This window comes from Danio rerio, chromosome 12 (assembly GCF_052040795.2).
Source record: "Danio rerio strain M-AB ecotype USA chromosome 12, GRCz13ab, whole genome shotgun sequence".
Taxonomy (NCBI): Eukaryota; Metazoa; Chordata; class Actinopteri; order Cypriniformes; family Danionidae; genus Danio; species Danio rerio.
This window is the reverse complement of record NC_141032.1, coordinates 34,745,254-34,765,868: the sequence shown is the minus strand read 5'-3', so window position 1 is coordinate 34,765,868 and position 20,615 is coordinate 34,745,254. Positions and strand designations below refer to the sequence as shown.

Here is a 20,615-nt window from a genome sequence, read left to right as displayed (position 1 = left end):
AACGGTATAGGGCAATTCCAAGTTTTTTTTATGTATTTCAGAAGTACGATATAACCACAAGAGCTAAACGGTAAATGCATGCTTAACTGCTTACTATAACTAGATCAATTTATATACAATAACTAGATCAATATATTAGAAAATGTGTTTAAAATGTGACAACAAAAACCTACTTATGTAATTTCCAGTAATAAAAAGGGAATTAGGCGATCCAGTGGCACAGTAGGTAATGCTGTTGCCACACAGCAAGAAGGTTGCTGCTTCGAGCCTCAGCTGGGTCAGTTGGCGTTTCTGTGTGGAGTTTGCATGTTCTCCCTGCATACGCGTGGGTTTCTTCCAGGTTTCCCCCACAGTCCAAAGACATGTGATACAGATGAATTGGGTAGACTAAATTGTCCGTGTTTCAGTGTGAAAGAGTGTGAGTGGATGTTTCCCAGGGATGGATTGCGCTGGAAGGGCATCCGCTGTGTAAAAATGTGCTGGATAAGTTGGCGGTTCATTCTGCAGTGGTGACCCCAGATTATTAAAAGGACTAAGCCGAAAAGAAAATGAATGAATGAATGAAAAAGGGAATTACAGTAGCTACTGTCATTATTTGTTCACCTAATCAAATTGCTACATGGACTAGTGTCCGAAATAGTATGCAAAAACTTGAACCAAAAGCATATATGTAAATGAAATTACGTTTTTTTTTTTTTTGGTTCAAATTATAAATCAAATGTGATTATTAACCTTTATTTAATTAGCAGATGTTTTTAAACCTTTTATCAGCTCTTGTTTTTCCTCACAATCCCTTGGCATTGTTAGCATCATGCTCTGTTAGAGCTAAGAATAATTAATTAAAAAAACAAATGCGTTGGCCATTGTTAGATAATGTTAATTCATGCTTTAGCTAATTAAGTAAAGGGACTTTATTGCAAAGCATTTTAACAGATGAATTAAAGAAAGCCATGCCTTTTATTTAAAAAACAAACAAAAACAATCTGCATTACTTTTAAAGGTGCAGTATGTAAGTTTAACAGTGATTAAAGGTATTCACATTCCTGAATCAAAACAAATGCAATTGCAGGTTTTCAGATTGAGGAGCGAGTCTGACGATCCAGTCCAAAGGCTGATTTAAGTCGTGTTCTATAGTAAAGCAATGGCCCACGATAGAGGGAATATTTTCCATATTAAAAGGACGTTTGTTCTAACCAAAACCTCAAACTGATATATTAGAAACAGCTTCTTTTTCTTGAAGCTGAACAACAGAAAACCTCAGGTTCACCTCATGTGCTTTATTCAGTGTTAAATGCTACTAATGTGAGTTTAAACGTCATTTCACATGACATTAATTGCCATACTACTGAAAGCAGCAGCAGATCTTAAAAATAAAATAAACCATTTGAAATCGAACTTTAGAACTGTAACTAAAGTGCAAACATATATAAGTGATTCAGCATTTACATTTAATAATGTTAAAGAGGTTTAATACTTATTAATTAGATTATAAACCTTACCATTTCATGAGTGAGTGCATATTCTGTGCTTCTGAATGTCTGTATTTAAATTTCTGTCATGTTTTGTCTGGTGCAAACAGCCAAATTGCTTATCACTGCAAATCTACTCTTCTCACATAGTGTTTTAAGACACAGGGTTACAATGTATTCTGCTCACCTAATGTGTACGTTTGTAATATTTAAAAATTTGCTAATTAATAACCTCATGTGGAACTCTGAATCTGCGTCTCATTTCAGTCTGCTACTGTCCACCGGAGGTCGCATTTCGGTCACGGTCGCATGCTATAAGAGCCTTTCTGAATGAATGAATGAAACAAGCGGTTTTCCACCAAGGCAACCCGTGGTGGAACCAAAATAAAAGACAGCATTCCGGCATGTAACAGACGTTTTCAAATCAGAATATCTGACTTCAGCATTGTTTTTCAGATAAACAGGAATGTTCACTTAGCATGTTTCTTAAATACCTGCAAACACCTGTATTTTTATGCTTTACAAGAGTCAAATACTTACATACAGCACCTTTAAAGTTTTCCACAATTTGCCGCATTTACTTCTATTGTTGAATTCTATTATCATCTCATTAACTGTATTTTTTAAGGACAAGTCAAAACTTGCCTTTGTGAACAGTGTCTGTGTGAACAGTGGTGCCGCTGGCCATTATGTGCCCTATGACAACATTTTGTGGTTGTCATGGACAAAAGTGAAGATAGGTAGGGTAGGGCCGGAGCTGGTTTGAGGGGTTTGGGGAGTCTGGTGGGCCCCAAATAGAAGCTCTGGTGGCCCCAAACTGGCATAAGCCCTTCGAATTGTCCTTATTCCCCCCATTACCTTCATAGCGGTGCCCCTGGTTGTGGAAATTGGTAGCACTTATTTTACATTCGCATTTCTCACACACATATTATGTGTAATCATTACATAAACTGAGTACTAACTAGGTACTATGACTAAACTTAATTCTGAACCTAACCATAATCCATGTTACCTTATATTACAGAGTATTTTCTTAGATACACTTTAAGTACACATTTAAGTACACACTTTAAGTACAGTGCAACCGTAAATATTATTCACAAAAACTACATTACAGACTTACAAACTAAATTATTGCCTAAATTCAGCCTGTTTAGAATTTGTAATACTCCCTTTTTGTGCAAAATATCTCTCAGTTTTGAATCTGTCAGTAACAACAGAGAGTAGAGTGCTGTTAACTGCCTTGCTTCCTTTTGAGTCCTTGTTATGACTGTCATTTTGGCGGGTCATAGTGTAAACACTTGGGATTTTTCCTCTGAAGACCTACATAGCACTTATATTCTATCCCAACATGTCATCTCCCAAACCGGGGCACTCTTAATATTCTCTGCTCTCATCCATTATTAGCCGTTAGAGCACATGTCATACAGACATTCTTCTGAGTGGATTTTCTCCAACTATACGCGTATGTCTGCACTATTAAACAACGGCTGGGCCGGGAAACGAGCATGTTTACATCTGAGAACAAACGTGCCGAGCTGAAGAGAATGCAGAGCAGAGTATCAAGAGGATCATGCCGACTATTTTGTTCAAGCAGGGCTATTTCAGGTTCATAGTGTATTGATTTTTTTTCAAGTGCTGGCTTTAATCCCTCTCAATAGTAATATTTAAAAATAGCCATCCTATATTAATTTGAACAGTCATATAAATTAAATTAAAATATGGAGTTTTTTTATTGTGGTCCATCAAATAAAATGCTCCACAAGCTCCCAATAGATGAGGTTTGAAACCATTTAAACTATTTCACAAGGACTGGCCAAGATGCACTGGTGGTCTTGGTCAAACGCCATGTCTTCCCGCGGCCTTGTCTCATGGGGGCGGACAAGAACCGTGTCGCCTCACACTCTGGTGAGACCTCGTAGGGGCTTGCGACGACAGATTTACTCTGACAAGCTCTGTGGTATGGCCGCCTGGCTCTGGACACCAGCACACCTCTCTGACATACCTGTCAATGAGGTGTCACTGCACAAAAAGCGCGCCGTACTTTCTTCTCCAGCGCCGCCATGGAAATACTGACTCAACACCTCCATATCCTCACTCGCCCGCTCCTACAGTCCCGCCCAGGCAGTTCTGATGAGGCATTCCTTTGAGCTGAAACAAGGCGTTAATCCATGATAACTTTTCCTCGTGCCAGCGTGTGGGTGCAGGTCTCTCCTCCAATGCTTGCCTCATGCTTTCAAGCCTGCCAGCTTGAATAACTCTAATGTAGCTGCAAGATTTAGGAGGTAATATCTATGTAAAGAGGGAAATGGTCTCAACAGTAAAGCCATAAATCTGTCATTTGTACTTTGATGGATAGACGCTTCAGAATCATTTTCACAAAGCGGCCCAACACAAAAAGCTGCCATTCGTCTGTGTCATCTACGCTTTGGGTTTATGTATTTGCATGAGCATTGAGGTGTGCAATATGGCACTAATGTGCGAGATGCTTTTTGCAATGTAAAAACAAATGACGTCCTTCTGTTACAGTTGCAAGAAGGTTTCATCAAAATCAGGTTGTGGATTGTTAAGTATAATGACAGTCAGATCAGAGGACAATGAGTCATATGCTAAATAAAGTCAAACCTTTCTGTGTGTGAATATCTGAAGCACAATTTAAACTACGGGACAACTTGCCACATGCCCAGTGACCATTTGGCCAACATAAACAAGTCAGATGATCTGACTTAATGAGATTAGTTAATGGAACTAACCAGAAAGAGTTGCTCAACTGATTAATTTGGTCAGGAAAAGAAAAGGAATCAAAGATAATTATATGTTAGAGGACCAAGCAAACAGAATTCATTGTACATTTATTCGTTTTCTTTTCAGCTTAGTCCCTTTATTAAGCAGGGGTCGCCACAGCAGAATGAACCGCCAACATATCTAGCATATGTTTTACGCAGTGGATGACCTTCCGGCTGCAACCCATCACTGGGAAACTTCATTATACATGTTTATTATTAATATTATTATTATTTTGCTATTTATTAATATAAATTTGCATCAAAAGCCTTTAGCTAAACAAATTGATTGTGAATTTAGATATGCATATATTAATATTTGCACCATAAAACATACAAAGTTTTATGTTGTACTACAGAAAAATGTTGTTAATTTAACTTTCAGTGGAATATCTTTCTTGAAATCACAGGATTTTAGTACACATGAGTTCCTGACAACGATGAATGATATGATATGCTTAGCCTCGAATAACATAAAGTGTGGATTTAATGGCGCTGCACTTTGGCATTTTTAAAAGCCTCTGCACATACTGCACATGAAATCACATACACATGCATGCACTTTCACTGTCCAAGACCAGAAGTGTTGGAATTTGAACAGTTTCAAAAATCAGTCTACCTGCTTTTATACAACACCAAGAAAGCCAACCATTTCATTCAGACCAATCTCCAAAAGAAACAACTATTATAAGTCACAAAAATGACTAATTGGTACAAATTCATGCAATTTCATGAATTTCAATTACATTTTTAAATAGGAGGAAAGCCCCCAAATCTCACCCCAAAACTTACCCCTTCATTGGGGTGTTTACAAGCAAATTTTCCTGTGCAAATGAGATGTAAGATTGCTTTGAACTTATTTATGCTGGCAATGCAAAAACAATTACTTCATTAAAGTTTTTACATCCCAGCAAACATCTTTGTTTTAAATAGAGGTCTAATATACATCTAAACGTAGACAGTTTGGCTGAAACAAGACTGGGCTGTCAGTGAAAATCTAATAGACATCTAAAAATAGCCCAAAACTAGACTAGTCATCAAATAGACAGATTAGACAGACTTTATATATGTAGTCATTCATTCAGCCTAGTTTTGGCCTATTTTAGACGTTTCTTAGATTTTCACTGTACAGCCCAAATTTTGTTTTAGCCAAAACGACTACATTTAGTTGTCTAGTAGACATCTATTATTATAAAAATGCTTGCTGGGATATTTAAGGTGAATAAGGTCTCTATTCATAATCAAAGAAGGGATCTTTCGTCATCAAATCAAAATAGTTGTTTTCCTACGGCACTATGGTATCCTGCAGAGTCCAGTTAGATGTTCGTCACAACACTGAAGTGAAATAGGTAGGAATTTCCGGTTTAACCTGAAGTTTATCGATTAGTCCTATAGTTAAGTTCTGGTTTTTAAAAAATTACATTGAATATCACGGTCTAATATTAGTCTAATAAAGTGTTCTAGATTAAATGGTCAAAGGAAATCGTCAGTAAAGCATTCTTTCTTAGGGTGCATTTGCTTAAAAACGGCATCTTCTTGATACACATAAAGCAGTATAAATGTAATAATCACCTGTTTACGATTGTGGAAAATGCTGAATGGCCTCTGAGTCAAAGACGTGTGTTTAAAAGTTTTAGAAAGTCATTCCAACTTTCTTCAACCTGTAGGCTACATGTGTTTAATTATGTTCCTGTATTTACCACTAGGGGGCGCATCGTGCTTGGCATACATACAGAAGATGCTGGAATCCCTCATGGTCCAATTGATCATTTCACAATAAATCATTCTGAAGTAACCTGAAACAGGTTTTGGTAAAATTTCTTTTTAAAAAGAAAGCCACGAGCAAGTATAGCCTAGTTCTGCCACATGCCCTTGTCGTAATACTTTCATATACACTCAGTATTAGTGGATTAGGTCAGTATGTTCACTAAATACGAGTCAGTCCTTCAAGGTAATTCAGACTGACAGATTCTAAAACAATTAGATAAACCATTGCTACATGTTTGTTTTGTTTGGCGGCGAAACACAAGTAAAAGAATAAAAGATGAATTAATTTAGAAAATTGGATTAGCAAAACTCCTGCCTCCTCGATCCATCAAAAACATCCAGTCGTTTACTTTGGAAAAGGCAGCATGGACATTTAATGCCAGTATTCTTTACGACTGCTCACATCTTCTGTTACACCGCTCCCCATGTTAAGAAAGGCTGTGATCCATAGCATTTCAGCCCTGAGCCTGCATTTGGAAATAAATAGTGGGACTATCATTCAAAGGGAATTACAAACGTTGATTCCATTACATATACAGACACAAAAACATGCACTCACATGCTGTCTCACCCAACACACACACACACAAAGCGATGCTCATATGCAGCGGCACACGCGAGAGTGGCGCCACAGTCTGCTGGGTGCATTTATTATGGATCAGCTTTGCCAATACTTTCAACACCAGTCCAACCTCTTTCAAACAGCCACAGGCCAATATGTGATGGATCCCGCTTTTGCTTACAGGAGCAGCGCAAGACAAATTACTTCTACCTCAGCCCATGTCAGTGCCGCCATCCAAAATACCTCTCAGTCTAACTTCTAAATTATCAAAACAATTGATCTGAACAAGTAAGGCTGAGATTTTTAGGCCTAATTTTTTTTCAGATTTCCCTGGTGGCACAGCTCCTGATGAGCTTCCATGACGCTAATTAGGTTGAACACAAACAAAATACTGTTTCCACATGGACTGAAGGTGATCTGTTCCACCTCATTACGAAATAAACCTCTGTACATTCATCTAATATCTGTCACTGCAGTCGAGCATGACAACAGCACTGTGAAATTTCATCCTGAAAATATGGAGAACGAAGCATACGGGTGGCAACTGCATACACAGGGATTTGTCTTTCAGTAAAGGATTACCATGTTTGTTCAAAGGGTTATGAATATAGAAGAAGAGATCCTGGTTGTGCTACGGGAACGAGCTCGTTCTTTATAATATAGACAGCGATGGGTGGAACGATGGCACAGAGCCCACATTGGCCTGGCGATTGGTGGAAAATTATAGGGCTATGCTGCCAATTTCTTAAAGAAAAAAAGCAAGAAGGAACAAAAGGGAGATGAAGCTTGCGGTTTGATTAAACCTCAGTTGAGTCAAGTATTTGCCATCCCTCATTTTTGTGTAGTGTTTTTGTAGGGGGAGAAATTATGAGATCTTGAGCTCAAACTGACGGCTGAAAGGGTTTTATGCATTTCTGTCTGTCAACCTGGAGTAAAATGCACTCAGATGCTTTCAGATTCTAAGAAATTATATTTTGTGTCTTTTTGGAGCAGGAAACCAGTGTGGTTGTCACTGAAAAAAATATCTAAAAAAAACTGCAAGCATTTTTGTGTACTTTTACACAATACAGTTTACACTAATCTAAATACATTTGAGATGTGTGGTTTTGTTTTCAAGCACTTTCTGAAAGTACTTTATAGGTCATCTACAATGAAATGTCTGAAAAGACAATGAAAAGACAATGAAATGTCTTAAAAGTTTATGCTGTTGTGGATAAGTAAGTCTCTCCTCATGTTCTGTTACTAGTAAATCTCCATTTAGTAAATCCAATGGTATGTGCTTACTGACATTACTTTTTAAATATTTAATATTATCAAAATAGAGAATTGTCAAAAGAATGGCAGTGCAACATTGTCCACAAGCTTGCTGTTGGCTGAATGGGTCATGTGACTAAAAATGCATCATAGAAAAAAAACGTAATATTTGTGTTGAATGATACTGATGTACATCAGCGTAAATGATATTGAAGTAAATCACTAAGGGGAAAGTTACACGAATTAAAACAAAATTAAAATAATAGATAAAATAAATTGCTACAAAAAAAAACATAAATTTTATGTTTTCAATGATAGCTAATTTAAAGGTTAATCAAAAGATGGAGAGAGATAAAAAAGAAATGGGTTTCACCCACAAGTCAAAATACATGCGCTGTAGGTGAATTAGATAAGCTAAATTGTCCATAGTGTATGTGTGTAAATGAAAGTATATGGGCATTTCCCAGTGATGAGTTGCAGTTGGAAGGGCATTGCCTGAGTAAAACATATGTTGCATAAGTTGGTGGTTCATTCCATTGTGACCCTGATTAATAAACGGGCTAAGCCGAAAAGAAAATTAATGACTTAAAAAGTTTCTTATACTACATCCCTAATTCTGCCAAATACCTAACCCCAACTAGTACCTTAATAACTATTAATAAGCAGCAATTCTATTATTAATAATTAATGTTTTGTATCAACTATTAATACTGAGATTAATACTTTTGACAACCCTAGTACAAACTGTAAAAAACACTAATTCTACTAATTCAAACAATGTTTGCTGGTAACACTTTATTTTGATGGTCCATTTGTGTATTAGTAGACTCTCTGCTTAATATCTGTTGATACTGCTCCTTCAACAGACATTTAACTTTCTATAAGAAACTTTGCAAGTACATGTCAACTTACGCTAACCCTAACCCTAAGCCCAACCTAATAGTCTACTTATAATCTACATTTACATTTACATTTAGTCATTTAGCAGACGCTTTTATCCAAAGCGACTTACAAATGAGGACAAGGAAGCAATTTACACAACTAAGAGCAACAATGAATAAGTACTAAAGGCAAGTTTCAGGTCTATAAAGTCTAAGAAGGGAAGTATTAGTAGTATTAGTTTTTTTTTTTTTTTGTACAGTTAGTGTGATATTCAAAGAGGCAATTGCAGATTAGGAAGTGAGGTGGAGACTAAATAGTTGAGTTTTTAGTCGTTTCTTGAAAGTAGCGAGTGACTCTGCTGTTCTGATGCAGTTAGGGAGTTCATTCCACCAACTGGGCAGATTAAGCGTGAGCGTTCGCGAAAGTGATTTCTTCCCTCTTTGGGATAGAACCACGAGGTTAATCTAATCTAATGAGAATTAGTTGGCATGTAGATGTAATATAACTTAAATTCAACAAATGGACCATCAAAATAAGTGTGAACTGTTCATTACTCCTATCATTGCATGATCGGTCCTTCACAAAGACCACTGGGTTGTAAAGCCCAGGACACACCAAGCTAATGTCGAAGAACTAGCAGTGATAATAACAGACTGCGTTGCTGCCTTACATTGGCTACGTCTAGTCCTGTCTGGACCAAAAAGTTGCACATGAACATAACAAATGCACACCAAACTGTGTCTATGTATCTCATATATTTGCAGGTGGTAGTAGTCTGTATTGTCATTCCACTAAGGAAAACCGAAACTTATGATGCACTCATACAAACTGTAAAGTAGCATTTACATAGCATTTTTACAGTACTTCTCGCTCAATACAGAGAAATTCGCTCATGCATATATGCCTGATAATCAGATATGTTGCTTGTACATACTTAAGAAACGATGACATGAAATGATAGACAACTTCTTTGTGATCTAGTTTACCTAGTTTTGTCACTTCGGTTTGTTTTGCACTCTGATTCTAACGCTAATCAGAGCCTTCACTTTTACTGCTGCTAGAAGCCGATTCTACATGCTGAATGGAGAAAACTTCCTCCGACATAAACCCGACAAGAGGCGATGTGATGTGTAGAACACACCAAACAAACTAACTGGACAGATGCTCAACAACTGGCCAACACTGCCCAACAGCCAACTGTCAGCTTGGTGAGTCCCAGCCTTTAAGGTGCAGCATGTAGGATTGAACTAGAAATTACAGTCCAAATTCAAAATATGGCAAAGTTTTTTTCACCCGGCCTCTAAAATGACAATTCCATGCAAATGCAGGTTGCCAGATTAATGACATCAACAGGAGTGAGCATGCCTTTGTAATATTTATTTTATTTGCTAATTAAAAACCACCTCATTTGGATTTTTCTAACTCTTATTTTAAAGATTGATATTGTCCTCTGGAGGTCACAGACCCAAACAAAAACAAACATTTTGACATGGAAAGCACATTTTTAAAGAAGAATAATATAGCATTGTTTTCAGATAAACAAGAATGTTCGCTAAGCATGTTTCTTTTTTACATATTATGGTATTTTTATGCTTTAGAAAAGTCAAAAACTTACACAGAGGATCTCTAAGTTGTTGTTGAGCACACTTCGGAGCTGAAAATCAACAGATGGGACATCCTACAGACTCATAAAGTTAGCGAGCATGCGCAATTTAAGAAAAATCTATGTGAAGTGTGTCAATTGGAACAAGGCCTATGTGTGCAGTCATCTCATGTGAATTTACAAAGTGACATTGCCACCTACTGTCCTGGAGGAATGAAACAGAGCTTTAGTCATTTAGAGCCTTATGATAAATTCAAAGAAAAAACAGAAGCTAAAGTTCATTGATGAACTTTGATGTTGGCTTGAGAAAGCCTACACGGTGAGTCAAATGCAGTTGGCAGGAGGCAGAGTGGCAGCAGAAGGCACAGCGCCACCAACAAAGCTGCATTTGTTTTACATCCGCTACACTACCTGACAAATGTCTTGTCGTAGATCCCAGTTGGGAGAGCAACAAATATAAACTTGACTTAGTTGAACATTTGGAAAAGTGGCAGAAGGCAGATTTTTCCAACAAATCATCTGTTGAACTGCATCCCAATTGTCACAAATACTGCAGAAAACCAATTAGAATTAGTGATGGGAAGTTCGGATCATTTTACTGTCTTGGATCTTTGAGTCTTGTTCATCGAGATGAACAAATCTTTTTTTTCGAGTCATTTCGTTCATTTGGTTCAATTTGCTAAAATATTATTAAAATGTTACGAATTGCTTCCAAACACATCTACAACTAGCCCAATGGGTTAATCACACAACAAATAAGTCATAAATAGAATACTATAAGAAGGAGAATAAACAATAATCAGCTCACCTCTTCATGTCTTCAAATGTCAGTGGTTCGTTCACATTACACTGACAGTCACATGTAATCTCAACCAATGTACACAGTCTGAGTCGATAGGAGCCATGATAATTAGTTCACCTTTCGAGTCTTCTTTTTCTTGAGTTGTTCGTTCATCACGTGACAGAATGACTCAAACCCAAGGACTCGAGACATAAACGGATCAATTCCCTTTCCGGCTCTAAACGCATATGATTGGCCCGTGATGAACGAATGACTCAAACCCAATAGAGGACTCGAGAGATGAACAGATCAATTCTCTTTCCGGCTCTAAACGCATATAATTGGCCCGTAATGAACGGATGACTCAAACCTGATAGAGGATTTGAGAGGTGAATGAATCAACTTTCTTTCCGGCTCTAAACGCATATGACTGGCTTCTGCCTTTCCGTATTGAACGAATGACTCAAACCCAATAGAGGACTTGAGAGGTGAACGGATCAATTCTCTTTCCGGCTCTAAACGCAAATGATTGGCTTCTGCCTTTCCGTGAATGACTCAAAAGTCTTGAAATGAGCGGTACCACCTGCACACATGTGTGCGGATGAACGAATCACTCCCTGAGAGGACTCGTAGTTCCCGAGTCATATTGAAGGTTCGTTCAAAATGTACGAATATTTCAAGAACAACCCATCACTAATTAGAACCCACATGAACACAAGATTCTCACAGAAATCAGTCAAGTTTGGTAAAGGAAAAATCATGGTTTGGGGTTACATTTAGTATGAGGGTGTGCGAGAGATCTGCAGTGGATTGCAACATCAACAGCCTGAGGTATCAAGACATTTGTGCTGCCCACTACATTGCAAACCACAGGAGAGGGCAAATTCTTCAGCAGGATAGCGCTCCTTCATATTCTTCAGCCTCCACATCAAAGTTCTTAAAAATAAACAAGGTCAAGGTGCTCCAGGATTGGCCAGCCCAGTCACTAGACATGAACATTATTGAGCATGTCTGGGGTAAAATGAAGGAGAAGGCATTGAAGATGAATCCAAAGAATCTCGATGAACTCTGGGAGTCCTGCAAGAATGCTTGTTTTGCTATTCCAGATGACTTTATTAATCAGTTATTTGAGTCATTGCAGAGATGTACAGAAGCAGTTGTCCAAGCTTATGGGAGTCATACACAATATTCATTCTTTTTCCACAGCAGCATGACTGTATATTCTATACTCTACATTATTTCTGTTAAGTGACAAGACTTTTGTCTTAGCAAAGTCAGACCTAACTGTCCTAAATAAATTATTAAAATTCAAGGCATGATCATATTTTGTTTTGGTAAAATAAGCATAATCTAGAGGCTGTTGCCTTTTATGTAAGCCATTTCTGATACCAAATGATCAACTAAAAGTCAAGTTATTATAGCATTTGTTGCTCCTAAAACTTGGATAGGTGACAAGACTTTTGTCAGGTAGTGTATGTGCTTCTGCCAAATCAGTTAAACATGCAAGGATTGAGAAAAAGCACGCAGGTGGAGAGGAAAGAAAAAGAGCAATTAAAAGGAAAGCCTTTTTCTTTACTGCTAATATGGAGTTTACTAGTATTGAACAGTGGTGTAAAGTACTTAAGTAAATGGACTTCGTTACTTAAGTATTTTTTTCTGTACTTGTGTCAGGGTTCTGCCACTCTGATCTTGTAAATTCTTGTTTTGGTGGCAGATCTTTGACACTACTCATGTCTGGTCCTGTTTCTGTCTCTGTGTGCGCGCGCCGTCGTGGGTGTACGCAGAGTGCGCGCTCCTGCTTGACGTGGCCGCGTGCGCGCTCTGCGTCCCTCAGACGCGTGCGCTCTTGTACTCGTGTTTGTGTTTTCGTCTGTCAGCAGCATGGTGTTTCATTCCCAGCGTCTCAGTCTTGTTGGTTTCGGTTTTGGTCGGCGCTGGGATGAAGCATGCATGCTGCATATGTGAGCGCATGGTGAGTTTTCATTCATCGTGTGCTCGTGTCTTGCGTCTCTTGTCAAAGCACGTGGCTCGGTGTTTACATTGTGGTCACGTGCTTTTGTCGTGTGCTTCAGTGTTGTGTTTGTTGTCATGAACATGCGGTTAATGAGTTCTCTCATTGGCTGCATGTTCTTGTTGTGTTATGTGAGCGCATGGCTTGTATTGTCTCTCTGTGTCATGCGCTCTCCCGTCTATTGTCTTGTCCCACCCTCCTTGTTAACCCATTATTAGTTAATTGTGTTCACCTGTTTGTGTGTTAATCTTCTATAGTTTATATACCCCTCACTTTTGCTGTCCTGTGTCAGTTCGTCATCACATTTCGTCGTTTCAAGTCTAGTCCTGTTGTGTTTCCAGTCCTCATCCTTGCCAGTCTGCCCAGTCCTGTTTGTATGTGTATGTATTTGTTTTGTTAATGTTTTCCCCCTCGGGGTAGTTTATTTTGCATTTTATTTTATTTTTATTATTTAATAAATTCCCATTTATTCTGCACTTGAGTCCTCGCTCCTTTTTCCCTCATTTCCCATCACCAACCCTGACAGTACGAACTGACCAAAAAGAGGACTCAGCGGAAATGGGACTATTTCTGCGCCCAGCTTGCTCCCAGCAAGAAGGACCCATCGACCAACCCCCAGCCAGAGGACTGTCTCACAGGCAGAACCATCGCCCCTTTGGCATCTACGCCGAAGATCTTCTTGAGGCAGTCCGGGGGCTTGGGTTCAGTGAGACCACCCTCATCCACATCTTTCTGGCTGGATTGGATGAGCCATTCGATTGGGAGGAGCTGGGTGCTATCAGGACATGGACGTTTTGGGAGGTGGTGGACTATTCCTGTCTGAGGATGGAGAGGGAGATCCTGGAGGGGGAATGGACCCCTCTCACCACCACCACCAGCACCATCTCCTGGTCCATGTCCAGCCCCCAAGGGTTAACCCGCACCCAAAAACGGAGGCGGAAGAGAAAGGCCTCTTCTGCGAGGGTTGCTCCAGCCCCTGAGCGCCCTCCAGTGTCGGCTCCAGCCCCTGAGCGCCCTCCAGTGTCGGCTCCAGCCCCTGAGCGCCCTCCAGTGTCGGCTCCAGCCCCTGAGCGCCCTCCAGTGTCGGCTCCAGCCCCTGAGCGCCCTCCAGTGTCGGCTCCAGCCCCTGAGCGCCCTCCAGTGTCGGCTCCAGCCCCTGAGCGCCGCTCAGTGCCGGTCCCAGTCCGGCTCCTTGCCCTGCCGGCACCTACCAGACGTCTAGCCCTGCCGGCCCCAGCCCGGCTCCTTGCCCTGCCGGCACCTACCAGACGTCTAGCCCTGCCGGCCCCAGCCCGGCTACTTGCCCTGCCGGCACCTACCAGACGTTTAGCCCTGCCGGCCCCAGCCCGGCTCCTTGCCCTGCCGGCACCACCCAGACGTCTTGCCCAGCCGGCCCCAGCCCGGCTCCTTGCCCTGCCGGCACCACCCAGACGTCTAGCCCTGCCGTCCCCAGCCCGGCTCCTTTCCCTGCCGGCACCTACCAGACGTCTAGCCCTGCCGGTCCCAGCCCGGCTCCTTGCCCTGCCGGCCCCCCACAGACCTCTGGTCTTGTTTCCCCTCATAGACACTCCCTGGGTCGTCCCTCCTGCCCCTCCCTGGTGTTCCTTTCCTCCACCCTGGACGGACCCTCTGGCTCCACCCTGGTTCCCTGCTAGGGCTCTCGACCCGCTGGACCCACCCTGGACAGTTCCTCCGGTCCCACCCTGGACTGATCCTCCCTTGTCTTGCCCTCCCATCCCTCCCTTGTTTGTCGTGTTGGGTCTGACTTGGCTCCCCTCCCTCCCCCCCTTTATGTCTTGCCTGTTCACCTCCCTGTCTTGTTTGTTGATGTTGCCTGTTTTGTTGTCTTGTGGTGTTTCTTGTCTGTCTTGTACCTTGTTGGATGTTCCCTTTAGGGACGCCAGGTGGCGTCCCTTTTGGGGGGGGGGGTAGTGTCAGGGTTCTGCCACTCTGATCTTGTAAATTCTTGTTTTGGTGGCAGATCTTTGACACTACTCATGTCTGGTCCTGTTTCTGTCTCTGTGTGCGCGCGCCGTCGTGGGTGTACGCAGAGTGCGCGCTCCTGCTTGACGTGGCCGCGTGCGCGCTCTGCGTCCCTCAGACGCGTGCGCTCTTGTACTCGTGTTTGTGTTTTCGTCTGTCAGCAGCATGGTGTTTCATTCCCAGCGTCTCAGTCTTGTTGGTTTCGGTTTTGGTCGGCGCTGGGATGAAGCATGCATGCTGCATATGTGAGCGCATGGTGAGTTTTCATTCATCGTGTGCTCGTGTCTTGCGTCTCTTGTCAAAGCACGTGGCTCGGTGTTTACATTGTGGTCACGTGCTTTTGTCGTGTGCTTCAGTGTTGTGTTTGTTGTCATGAACATGCGGTTAATGAGTTCTCTCATTGGCTGCATGTTCTTGTTGTGTTATGTGAGCGCATGGCTTGTATTGTCTCTCTGTGTCATGCGCTCTCCCGTCTATTGTCTTGTCCCACCCTCCTTGTTAACCCATTATTAGTTAATTGTGTTCACCTGTTTGTGTGTTAATCTTCTACAGTTTATATACCCCTCACTTTTGCTGTCCTGTGTCAGTTCGTCATCACATTTCGTCGTTTGAAGTCTAGTCCTGTTGTGTTTCCAGTCCTCATCCTTGCCAGTCTGCCCAGTCCTGTTTGTATGTGTATGTATTTGTTTTGTTAATGTTTTCCCCCTCGGGGTAGTTTATTTTGCATTTTATTTTATTTTTATTATTTAATAAAATCCCATTTCCCTGCATTTGAGTCCTCGCTCCTTTTTCCCCCATTTCCCATCACCAACCCTGACAACTTGTACTGAGTATTAAAAATATAAGCAACTTTTACTCTCTACTTGACTACATTTTTGATTGAATATATGTACTCTTTACTCCACTACATTTGAACGGACGCTTATAGTTACTTGTTACATTGTGATTGTAAGCGACAAGTTAGCATTTCTATCTACCACGGCTAATTTCTTGGGCGGATGAAGCGATCTGCAGGCTGCTGAAGGTACTGCATGCTATTTATGAGCTAAATCACGTGAACGTGAATTAGCAGCTTGCCAAATACCAGGTGTTTAATTAACGACATGGCTGCAGCAAATGATGAAGCCGAAGTCGGCACATCAAGCAGTGCCAGCACTGATGATCCATGGCTTTATCTAAAAGAAATGTTTTCATTTGCCGATGTGCAAAATGGCTCTTACAGGATGCAGTGTCTACTTTATTTGCCACAAACCACGAAAATAAGTGCTTTTAAGAATTTATCAAATTTGAGAAAATACATTGAAGTAAGAGTCTATTTAATGTTAATTTAATGTGAATTAAGTGAATTTAATACAGTTACTGATATGGTAAAAACCACTGCGACATAACATGACTATAAATCGTATGAAATTTTTTACTACGTTTGTTACTACTTTTTTATTGTTTGTGTCATTTTGAACATTTGAGCTTGAGACTTTTTGTTCTATGGTTTTTTTTTATCTATTTTGTTCCGCCATTTTGAAACATTGAGGTGTTCAATTTAATTTCAATGTTAGGAAATAAATCCTTTCTTAGTGTTCTTTGAGCCTGCATTCAGTATGAGTAAAATTCTTAAGTTCTTTTAAAATCGGATACTTTTACTCAAGTCTTATTGGAATTGGTGACTTGTAAATTGTATTGGAGTAATTTTTACTGTAAGGTATCTGTACTTTTACTCAAGTATGGTTTTCAGGTACTCTTTACACCTCTGGTATTGAATTGGTGACATTCATATTAGTTACATTAATGAAAATGAACTTGGACTTTATGTAAAAATGGCTTGCTATATTTTATCAAAAATATAATACTTAAAAATGATTAATAGTAAAACTGTACATCTGACAGGTCTGAAAAGATATAGCCACAAACTAAAATGCAGAACACAGCTTTTGGCTATATTTGGGGCTTATAGCACTAAAGCCTTTGGAGGAGATGACGATATATTTATAATAATATATTTAAATAATTTAACAGTGTATTGACTTTCTCAAGCCAACATCACAATACAAATTGAAGTGTATTTTTTCTACACACTGCTAATCTTTTTTTGGATGTGGATCAATCTACAGCCCAGGTGATTGTGCATTGATGTTTCCCTTTTGTTAATAAGGAGATGTTCTTTAATCATATCATGTACCGGCTTCAAAGTCTGTTTGAGTTTGAATGTCTGCAAATATAGCTCTGATCTTCCAACATCTGACATGCAATCATCCCTCTGACCCCATCGCTATGATCTCTGGTATGAACTTGAGATCATGCTGACCTTTTTCTCTGTGATATCATACTCAAGAGCCTTCAGATACCGCTACAGCATCTGGCCGCTTTCAAAGGTGCCTAACAAGAGCATTTTATAAGTCCAAGACATGCCAAGAGTGAACCAACATATGCATTTGAATAATAAAGACAAGTTAATTAAATACTGCATGAGTATGTATAATGCTACTGGGGTTTTTAAGAAAGAGAAAAATCATGTCTAAAATGAAGTGAATTTCCTTATAGCAGGGAAATGACAGATAGCAGCCTGAGGCTTGTGTTGATACATGTCTCTTCCTGACATCATTCGCATAACTGCAAATGTAAGCTATAATAAAGAGTTTTACCACATGTTGTTTTTGAATGTCACACTCCTCATAAAATATGAGAAATGTTGACAAGTCGAAGCTGTAAAGTGACATATTTCAATGCCAGTGTTAAAAACAACATCATTTCTCAGTTCTGCAGTTAGATATGCTTTCACAGTTTGAGGCTGATTCAGGATTTTTAGGCTCAAAAGAAAATGTGGCTGAAAGCAAAAACAAACAAATCTTTAATGGAACTCCTGAGCGTGATTTAAAAACATAATAATTTGAGAATTATACAAAAACCTTCAAATGTATTATATTATATTATATTATATTATATTATATTATATTATATTATATTATATTATATTATTCATTTTCTTTTCGGCTTAATCCCTTTTTTTATCCACCACAGCGGAATGAACCGCCAACTTATCCAGCATATGTTTTACATAGCGGAAGCCCTTCCCTTCAATGGGAAACACCCACACAATCCTATTTACACACACACTACCGACAACTCAGCCTACCTAATTCACCCATAGCACGTCTTTGGACTGTGAGGGGAGCACCCAGAAAAAAGCCCACGCGAACACGGGGAGAACATGCAAACTCCACACAGAAATGCCAACTGACCCAGCCGAGGCTCGAACCAGCCACCTTCTTGCTGTGAGGCAGTCGTGCTACCAACTGCGCCACTGTGATGCCCCTAAGTTGATTGAATTAAATGCACTCATTATTTTTCTTTTCGGCTTAGTCCCGTTAATAATCTGGGGTCGCCACAGCGTAATGAACCACCAACTTATCCAGCATATGTATTTTTTATGCAGCGAATGCTCTTCCAGCTGCAACCCCCATCCATACACCCATTCACACACATACACTATGGAAATTAAGTTTTACCTAATTCACATATACCACATGTCTTTGGACTTGTGGGGGAAACCGGAGCACCCAGAGGAAACCCACGCGAACACGGGGAGAAAATGCAAACTCCACAAAGAAACTCCAACTTTAACCATTGACCTTCTTTATGTGAGGCAGACGTACACACTGCGCCACCGTGTAGCCTAATTGAATTAAATGTAATAATTTTTTAACTTTATTTATGTCTGTGTGGAGTTTGCATGTTCTCCATGTTTTGGCGTGGGTTTCCCCCACAAGTCCAAAGAAGCGGTATAGGTGAATTGGGTTGGCTAAATTGTCTGTATTTATGTATGTATGTGTGTGTGAATGAATAAATATATATATGAATTGAATTATTACGCCTGTTTTTTTCCCCAATTTCTGTTTTCCAGAGATTTTTCAACACATTTCTAAACACAATAGTTTTAATAACTCATTTCTAATAACTGATTCATTTTATCTTTGCCATGATGACAGTAAATAATATTTGACTAGATATTTTTCAAGACACTTCTGTACAGCTTGAAGTGACATTTAAAGGCTTAACTATTTAACTAGCCAGGTTAGGGTAGTTAGGCAAGTTATTGTATAACGATGGTTTGTTCTGTAGATATCAAAAAATGTATAGCTTAAAGAGGCTAATAACATTGACCTTAAAATGGTTCTTAAAAAATTAAAAATTGCTTTTATTCTAACCGAAATAAAACAAATAAAACTTTCTCCAGAAGAACAAAATATAATCATATTTGAACTTTAAAACCAAATTTGTCAATGGCTTTTTGTGTTATTTCATTGTTTGATTCATCATGTATTAACAATTGTATGCTTTAATACATAATTCATATGTACATTATTTATTAATTAATTAATTAATTTATTTATTTGTTTATATAAATAACCAGCAAACTTATTGTTATGAGGCGACAGTGCTAACCACTGAGCCATTTAGATCTTATTCTACAGCATAATATTTTGCATCATTGCTTCTCAACCAAATTAATTTACACTAGAAAATAGTAAATATTATAATGTTCAGACTTAAACTTTAAATCACTGAATCATTATGTAAAAATCTGTCAGTCACATATTTGCAAGTGATATTGTTGCTCTTTCAGTGTGGAGTTTCCAGCCCATTGGCATCACCCACAAACCTACTCACGTCCCCATGTTCCATTGGTTTGGGCTTCCTCCATCCTCTGAATGCCAGCTATTTGGTCCAGTCATCAAGAAAAAACATACGAGTTTACACCAATGAGAAGCCTGCTCTTCAAGGGAGTGTCTGTGCAAAAAAACAATCTGAACATTTAATGACTGGTGCTTTTTCCGCTCTGTCATGGTTAAAGAGAGCGCCTGGGTGGCCAGACTGGCTTTCATCACGGGACGGGGGGCAACTGTTCCTCACACCTGATTATTAGTGATACTGGATGGACTCCAGAACTTGGGTGGCATGTTTCTATGTCAGATGAAGTTTCCAGTCATATCTCTCGGGATGTGATGCCCTGAAAGCGATGAAAAGGTATCATTCGGAGCATCTATAAGTGTTTAGGTTTGAAGGTTGCAGATTGAGGAACATTAAGGTGGTGTTGAAAATCACACTGGTGCTATACCATTGTGCAATGATGATGATGATGATGAAGAAAGAAACTGGCATACTATGTAGAGTGGACTGACAGGTCCATAATCTTAGCAAGCTTATTGGAAAGCTGGAAGAACAGACACTTTTTATTCTGTGGTGAGCTGAAAAGTAATATAAAGACGTAATGTTCCTTCACATAAACCCTCCTTATACTGTGAAAAGAAATAAAGCCATGCTGGACAATGTACTGGTGGATTAAATCAAAATCTATGCAACAAAAGTAGGATTCACTCTTTTGGCATGAGCGAAACTTTCATTTCACTGTGTATTAACTGTTATGTTGTTGCTCACGCATACATAACTTTCAAAAATCCCTCTTGTGCTTGCTATTGACTCTCAAAATTAAAAATCTCTTAAAATTAAAGAATGCCTTTCTTA

General features: G+C 39.6%; 2 long non-coding RNA genes across 2 annotated transcripts in view; one reads left to right on the top strand and one right to left on the bottom strand.

The window, feature by feature from the left end:
- The window catches only part of LOC141376835 (uncharacterized), a 10,884-nt gene extending 4,919 nt beyond the window's left edge, over positions 1 to 5,965 (bottom strand). The window contains exon 1 of the long non-coding RNA XR_015504319.1: positions 5,825 to 5,965. This is a non-coding gene — a long non-coding RNA (uncharacterized LOC141376835). The remainder of the gene's footprint in view (positions 1 to 5,824) is intronic.
- On the top strand, positions 5,309 to 20,615 carry LOC141376841 (uncharacterized). The gene is made up of 3 exons (XR_015504330.1): positions 5,309 to 5,601; positions 9,779 to 9,925; positions 19,717 to 20,615. It is a non-coding gene; the product is annotated as an uncharacterized LOC141376841 (long non-coding RNA).